Consider the following 8,478-nt stretch of genomic DNA (forward strand, 5'->3'; position numbering starts at 1 on the left):
CCTCTTCACTGTCCACTATAACCACCAGCTTATTCGAGAGGATAAGCAACAATTAATGAAGTTGAGGTTACCTCACACACTCTATGATAAGAGAAATCTAGTGAACAGAATGGAGAATCTTGCTTCTTTGCTATAAACAACAGGAAGGCCAAAAAAGCCTTCAAATTACCTAGACTAGGAAGCAAGCTGCATTGGCCACTCCAAAGCCAGTTAATTAATGAATGCACATACCCAACAGTAACTGATATTGAGATAAAAGGTATTGCTCCATTTTGTGAGGTTTTTTTTAAATTGAAAGGACAAATGATGAGTGCTTGCTCTACAAAGCCAATGCATGTTCCAGTGAAAGGCGTGTTCCTAAATTAAATTCCAACTCTGAAGTATTATCATTGTGAATAAAGCTTCTCTTGCAGAGTAATGGCAATGGATTCACTTTCTGAGCACTCTTCCAAAAATGGTACCTTCATTCATAAAGGTCAAATTGTAAACATTTTGGCTGGGGACCTATGGAAAACTTTTAGGGCTAATGGGAAATAGCAGGGGAATGGGACCAGTTCAGTGAGTCAGCATGCATGATGGGCCAAATGATCTTTTGCCATGTTTTATCACCAAGATACTTTATGCTACTGACTCAATACCAACAGTACTAATTGGTCTACCTACATATGCAGAATCTCTGAGGGATACTGTTCAGCTTTTATTGAGAACTCCACAGCACTTCGGATGTACCTAAACCATAAGGACTGCCGCTGATTGAGGTGACAGCTCACTTCTACTTTCAGAAGTAATTAGGGAATTTACGACAAATGTTGGCTCAGGCAACAAGACTCTCATCCCCTGAATGAAGTCAGGATATAGTAATAATTTGATGGTAGCTAGCAAGCTTTTATCTATCGCCTGATGGTTAGGAAAATCCCTGGGGGCAGCAGCCACAGGTCAGACTTATATCTGCCCTTGTTAGCAAGTTTGGGAGAGCAGTTTTCAAATTTTACTACGTCGGCTGAAATAATCAACACCATTTCTCTGCCATTGTCCAAAAATCAAATATCTTGATAGTTATAGGAAACTAAAACTTGAGCAAATTGAGCCTTTTAGAAGCAGATGCACATGGACCTTTGAAGGCAACAAAGAAAATCTCACGTGAGTGAATGGAAACTGGCTCCCAAAGATAGTTATGAGTGATGAATTTGCCACGAGCAGTTCTGCACATTTCTACACTCGTCAACTGCAGTAGCATTTGCTGCTGATATGTTACTTTGCACATGCAAGTCTCAGTGGCACCAGAAGACCGAAATAAAATGAACTAAGGATATTGGTTAGAACAAACACAAACTGCTAGAGAAACTCAGCAAGTCTGGCAGCATCTATGGACAGAGACCGTTAATGTTTCAATTCCAGTAACCCATCTTCAGATCTGATAGTAGCCAGGAAACGGTCATATTTATGTCTTTGTAGGAACTCAGCAGCAGAAAATACACCTCCCCACCACTATTTCTGAGTGTTATTGGTTCTGATGACTCACTCAACTTGAAACATTAACTCTGCTTTTTCTCCACAGATGCTGCTAGACCCGCTGAGTTTCTCCAGCAATTTCGATTTGTTGCAGCAAAAATACTGATTGTTTTTTAAAAGAGCACCTAAATTATGACAAAGCACCTTCCTTAATGAAACCTTACCTTCAGGCAACCTCCAGACTTTATTCCCCTTTTTCCGATTAATAAGCCCCTGCCTCAACCTGCGATGTTGAGGTATTAATCCCGTAGCATTTAATACAATAGGACAGTTCTGTTATTAGTTTCCTCATTCGATGACACTGCACACTTACTCATTTGAAGCTCAGAACAGATAAACATCTAATTTGTTAACTATACAGGAGGAGGAGCTGTCTGCTTCAAACAAATGCATATGTCCTTGTCAGAACTCAGTAACAGTGAGAGGCAGTAATGAAAGTTGTCCAATTTGCTGGTTTTGCCAAACATGATGCACCTTACTGAAACAGTCCCGAGCATGATCTTGTTACTGTCTTGGACAGCACTTTCTCTCTGCATTGGGGATGTTGTGGTAACGCCATGGACTAGTAATCCAGAAAACAGGCACACGTGCTCTGGAAACAGAGATTCAAACCTCACCATGGCAGATGGTGAAATATTAATTCAAGAGAAAAACTGGAATACAAAGTCGGTCTAATAATAACCACATAACCACTGGCAACTGTAAAAACAAAAACCCCATCTTGTTCCCTATTTTCCTTCAGGGAAGGAAATCTATCCTTACCAGGTCTCAACTGCACATGGCTCCAGACGCAGAACACTGTGGTTGTCTTCCTCAGGAGGAAGCCCTTCCTCAGAAATCGTCGATTATGCTCGAAACATTGATTCTCGATGGGTTTCTTGGAAGCTGCCTGACCTGCTGTGCTTTTCCAGCATCACACTCTCAACTCTAATCTCTAACATCTGCAGTCCTCACTTTCTCCTAGTCAATCAAATGATCACTGCGAGCCATTCAGAAAAAGGCCAGTTTATTCGAGTCAGAGTCATATCCCACAATCCAAAAGATGTGCAGGTCAGGTGAATTGGCTATGCTAAATTGCCCATAGTGTTAAGTGCATTAGTCAGGGGCGGCACGGTGGCTCAGTAGTTAGCACTGCTGCCTCACAGCACCAGGGACCCAGGATCGATTCCGGCCTCAGGCAACTGTCCGTGTGGAGTTTGCATATTCTCCCCATATCTGTGTGGGTTTCCTCCGGTTGCTCCAGTTTCCTCTCAGTCCAAAGATGTGCAGGTCAGGTGAATTGGCCATTCTAAATTGCCCGTAGTGTTAGGTGCATTAGTCATAGCGAAATGGGTCTGGGTGGGTTACACTTCAGAGGGTCGGTGTGGACTTGTTGGGCCGAAGGGCCTGTTTCCACGCTGTAGGGAATCTAATCTAAAATATAGTGGAATGGGTCTGGGTGGGTTCCTCTTCAGAGGGTTGGCGTGGACTTGTTGGGCCAAAGGACCTGTTTTCATACTGCAGGGAATCCAATCTATTCTAATCCTCAAAAAATTCCAGTTGTTTTCTCAAGCATGCCCTCCTGTTTTGTAAAAATCCATAGTGGTACTGTCCGATCTTTTCATTTCAGAGGACAGTTTAGTTACATTGCTGTGGGACTCAGTCACATGTTGGCCATGCGCACACAGCCAATTTACTTCCCTGAACAGCGGTGAACTCGATGAGCTTTTACGACAATTGACACTTACTTCAGGGTCGCTATTTCAAATCCTGAATTTGTAACTAAAATAAACTCCACCAGTCACCCTGGTGGGATCTGAACCCATGTACTAGAGTATTAGCCTGGGCTATGGACTACCCATGACATTACCACTCCATCACTATCTCCACCATTCAATGAGATCAAGGCTGATCCTATACTGTAATCTCCAACTCCACTTCCCTGTATTTTCCCGATAATCCATCAATTCTCTTAATGATTAAAATTGTTATCTCAGTTTTGAACTCACCTAATGACCCAGCCTCTGCACCCTTTGCAGTGAAGAAATCCACACATTCAACACCTGATCGTTGCCATAAGTAAAAGAGGTAGCAAGAAGGAGACAGAGGAAGTGTGAAGGGGAAGAGAGAGAAAGTGAGACTGTATTGCTTGTTTTGTGACAGTGAAGTAATGCTTTGCTGGAGGACTTTGTGATTGCAAACCACACAGAGGAATCCCCCGCAAATGGCAAAAACACTTACCAGCAAGAACAGGCAGTACGGAGAGTACACGAAGTGAAACAGTTAAAATAAAATGTGCACTGAAACAAAGAGCCAACACACTCAGATGGCAATTTTTGCATTACAAACAGGCTATTCCACGAACAGTACCTGTATGTTATGGAGGGGAAAACGGGTTTTAGAAAACACTTAAGACATTTCATGTGATATTCATCTCACTAGATTTGTAAGTATCTGCACAGCAGACAGTGGTACAACTCCAGACACAACCGGATGTCTATGATGAACAAATCTACAATTGCATTGCAGTGTAGTTTAAGACCACATGGATGAAACACTGCACGATGATTCACATAGTGCCAGTATCGACATACTGGCTGTGACAACTGATGAGCAGTGTTTTATTTTGGAATTGAGATCGTTGATAAGCAAATGTATGAATCAACGGGTAAAAGGCAACATAGAAGCTTGGTGACTCAATGGTTAGCACTGTTGCCTCACAGCACCAGGGACCTGGGTTCGATTCCAGCCTTGGGCGATAATCTGTGTGGAGATTGCACATTCTCCCTGTGTCTGCGTGTGTTTCCTCCGGGTGCTCCAGTTTCCTCCCACAATCCAAAGATGTGCAGGTTAGGTGAATTGGCCATGTTAAATTGCCCACTGAATTCAGGAATTTGTAGGTTAGGTGCATTAGTCAAGGGCAAATATAGAGTAACAGGGTAGGGGCATCAGTCTGGTTGGGTTACTCTTCAGAGGGTCAGCATGGACTTAATGATCCAAATAGCCTTCTTCCACACTTTAGGGATTCTATGACTGCGTGTAAAGTGTCTAAGTTTCCCTACAGTAGGAAACAGGCAATTCAGCCCAACAAGTCCACACCAACTGTCTGAAGAGCATCTCATCCAGACTCACTCCCTACCTTATCCCTGGAACCTTGCATTTCCCATGGCTAATTCATCTACCCTGCACATTTCTGGACACTATTAGCAATTTAGAATGGCCAATCCACCTAACCTTCACATCTTTGGACTGTGGGACAAAACCAGAGCATCCAGAGGAAACCGACACAGTGGGGAGTCAAGTTCATGGTTTCCAACAGGAAAGCAAACAGAAACTTTCCTTGCCTAAAGGGTGGACAACCAGAGGGCAGGAGTTTAAAATGGCTAGTAAAAGGACAGGAAGTGAAATGAGAAATTGTAATTGCTTATCTAAAGAGTGGAAGCATTGCACAACAGAAATGGCTGTTAATTCAACAGTGACCTTCTGAAGAGAATTGGTATGGGGAGCAAAGATAGATCAGAGAGTGGGACTAACTGGATTGATCTTTGAAAGAGCTAGCATACATAATGGGCTGACTGGCCTCATTCTGTGCTGGATAAGTCTCAGTCACGGCAGCGCCTAAGTGCAGGAAACCAGTTTGATTATTGCCTCTATACCCTCTCCCTAAACACAGGGCTACCAATTATATAGAATGTAGAATATTACAGCGCAGTACAGGCCCTTGATGCTGCGTCAACCCGTGGAACCAATCTGAAGTCTATCTAACCTACACTATCCCATTCTCATCCATATGCCTATCCAATGACCATTTAAATGTCCATAAAGTTGGCAAGTTTACAACTGTTGTAGGCAGTGCATTCCACGTTCCTACTACTCTGAGTAAATAAACTACTTCTGACATCTGTCCTATATGTATCACCCCTCAATTCAAGGCTATGCCCCTTCGTGCTAGCCATCACCATCTTAGGAAAAAGGCTCTCATGTTCCAGCCGATCCAACTCTGATTATCTCGTATGTCTCAATTAAGTCACCGCTAAACCTTATCTCTAACAAAAAACAGCCTCAAGTCCCTCAACCTTTTCTCATAAGACCTTCCCTCCATACCAGGCAACATCCTAGTAAGTCTCCTCTGAATCCTTTTCAAAGCTTCCACATTCTTCCTATAATGCAGTGACCTGAACTGCATGCAATACTCTAATTGCAGCCACACCATAGTTTTGTACAGCTGCAGCATGACCTCGATCCCTCAACCAATAAAAGCTAACACACCGTATGCCTTCTTAATAACCCTACCAACCTGGATGGCAACTTTCAGGGATCTATGTACATGAACAGCAAGGTCTCTCTGCTCATCTACACTACCAAGAATCTTACCATTCGTCCAGTACTCTACATTCCTGTTACTCCTTCCAAAGTGAATCACCTCACACTTTTCTGCATTAAACTCCATTCGCCACCTCTCAGCCCAGCTCTGCAACTTATCTATGTCCCTCTGTAGCCTATCCTTTGGCACTATCCACAACTGTACCCACCTTAGTGTCATCCCCAAAATTTACCAATCAATCCATCTATGCCCTCATCCAGGTCATTTATTTTTAATATAAATGACAAACAGCAGTGGACCCAAGACAGATCCTTGTGGTACACCACTAGTAAGTGAACTCCAGCATGAACATTTCCCATCAACCACCATCCTCTGTCTTCTTTCAGCTAGCCCATTTCTGATCCAAACCGCTAAATTGCCCTCAATCTCATGCCTCCGTATTTTGTTCAATAGCCTACTGTGGGAATCTTGTCAAACGCCTTACTGAAATCCATATACACCACAGCGGCTTTACCCTCATCCACCTGTTTGGTCACCTTTTTCAAAGAGCTCAATAAGGCTTGTGAGGCACGACCTATCCTTCACAAAACCATGCTGACGATCCTAATCAACATATTCCATGCGGGATGATAAATCCTATCTCTTATAACCTTTCTAACACTTCACTCACAACCAAGGTAAGTCTCATTGGTCTATAATTACCAGGGTTGTATCTACACCCCTTCTTGAACAAGGGATCATCATTTGCTACCCTCCAGTCTTCTGATACTATTCCTGTAAACAATGACAATATAAAGTTCAAAGGCAAAGGCTCAGCAATCTCCTCTCTGGCTTCCCAGAGAATCCTAGGATAAATCCCATCTGGCCGAGGGGATTTATCTATTTTCACACTTCACAGAATTTCTAACACCACCTTCTTGTGAAGCTCCATCCCATCTAATCTAGTAGCCTGTTTTGCAGTACTCTGCTTGTCAACATTGTCTTTTTCCAGTGTGAATACTGACGAAAAATGTTTATTTAGCACTTCTCCTGTCTCCTCTGACTCCATGCACAACTTCCCACTGCTGTCCTTGATTGGCCCTAATTTTATTCTAGTCATTCTTTTACCCGCTATTTACCTATAGAAAACTTTAGGGATTTCCCTGATCCTATCTGCCAACAACTTCTCCTGCCCCCTCCTTGCTTGTCTTAGCTCTCTCTTTAGGTCTTTCCTGGTTACTTGTAACTTTCAAGCGCCCTGAGCCTTCACATCTCATCCTAACGTAAGCCTTCTTCTTCCTCTTGACAAGAGATAGATGAGTTTTCAAAACCTTGGATGAAATTAGCTAACCGGGAAAGGCAAGCAATCAAATCTGGCATCTTCTATCCTATTCAACTCAATTCTGCATTCACTGCATAAATAGTGCCATCAGTGAAGTTCAATGATAAAGAATTTCTGATGTTCCATTAAGTGGCAAGTAGGGAGTTCAGTACACTTGTAATTCAGCCCCTACCAATTCACCACTCGTAAACATATCAGCTTGCACCGCAGAAATTCGTCAAAGATCCTTAGATAGCACCTTCCAATTCCACAACCAGGGCAGCAGATACATGGGAACCCCGCACCACCTACAAGTTCCCCTCCAAGCCACTCACCATCCTGACTTGCAAATGTATCATTGTTTCTTTAGTGTCGCTGAATCAAAATCCAGGAATTCCCTCCCTAACAGCTTTGTGGATCAATATATAGCACATGGACTGCAGCGGCTCTCGAAGGCAGCGCAGCACCTTCTCAAAGGCAACTAGGAACGGACAAGAAACGTTGGCCCTGACGACACCTGTGTACCTTGAATGAATAGAAATAAACTCCTTTTACACCCCCATTTCAAAGTGGCACTATGCAGTCACCTGGAGGAAGCATTTGTGGTGTATTAGCAGTGTGAGAGTTGACAATCAACTTTGTCTATTAATACATTAAGCAGTGACCCAAGTCTTGGGCATTTGTCTTAGAGTTCAGTGAATGCAGAGCCCTGTCAGTCCATGGGTCTCTGGCAAAGGTTACACTCCACATCGTGCTTGACCTAATCTTCAAACATCTTGTTGTTTCTTCCCTCATCATGTGCTTATCTAGCTTTTCCTTCCAGGCCTTCTGAAACAATCCTTATAAATTACCTCAAATTTTGTGAGGTTCAGTCACAGCTTAAGGTGGAACGCTGACCCCTTACCCAAGGTGGAATATGGGAACAAATTTTCTCCTTGCTATACCCAGCATGTAGCTGAGAGGAACGTCTGGAGACAATGGCTGAAACAGGCCTCAAGGTGTTGAATGGCCTACAATTATTTCAATAAGGGAGCCTGCCATAAATGCTGACATGTTTACACTGCAAGATCTAGTATGCCTTTCCCTAAAATTGTCGACGATGTATTCCACTACTCGTGAGTCAGTACTGCAGTTTTATGCACTGCCAGAGTTATACTGTTGAATGGCTAAAAGGAGATCAAGCAAGGAGCAAAGCAGTCAGCTATTATTACAGCTAGCAGGCAAATGGACAGGGGACATAAAGTTGAGGAAAAGCAGCTTCTGTGTTGTGACACCAAGAATCAACGTGCACTTTTTCTTAAAAGTAGGGATATAATAATTTCATTAAAGAGTACAAAGATGGATTAAAGTAGCCTGTATACAG

Source organism: Chiloscyllium plagiosum, unplaced genomic scaffold (genome assembly GCF_037043375.1).
Source record: "Chiloscyllium plagiosum isolate Xiang-an unplaced genomic scaffold, Cpla_swu_hap1 HiC_scaffold_6, whole genome shotgun sequence".
Taxonomy (NCBI): domain Eukaryota; kingdom Metazoa; phylum Chordata; class Chondrichthyes; order Orectolobiformes; family Hemiscylliidae; genus Chiloscyllium; species Chiloscyllium plagiosum.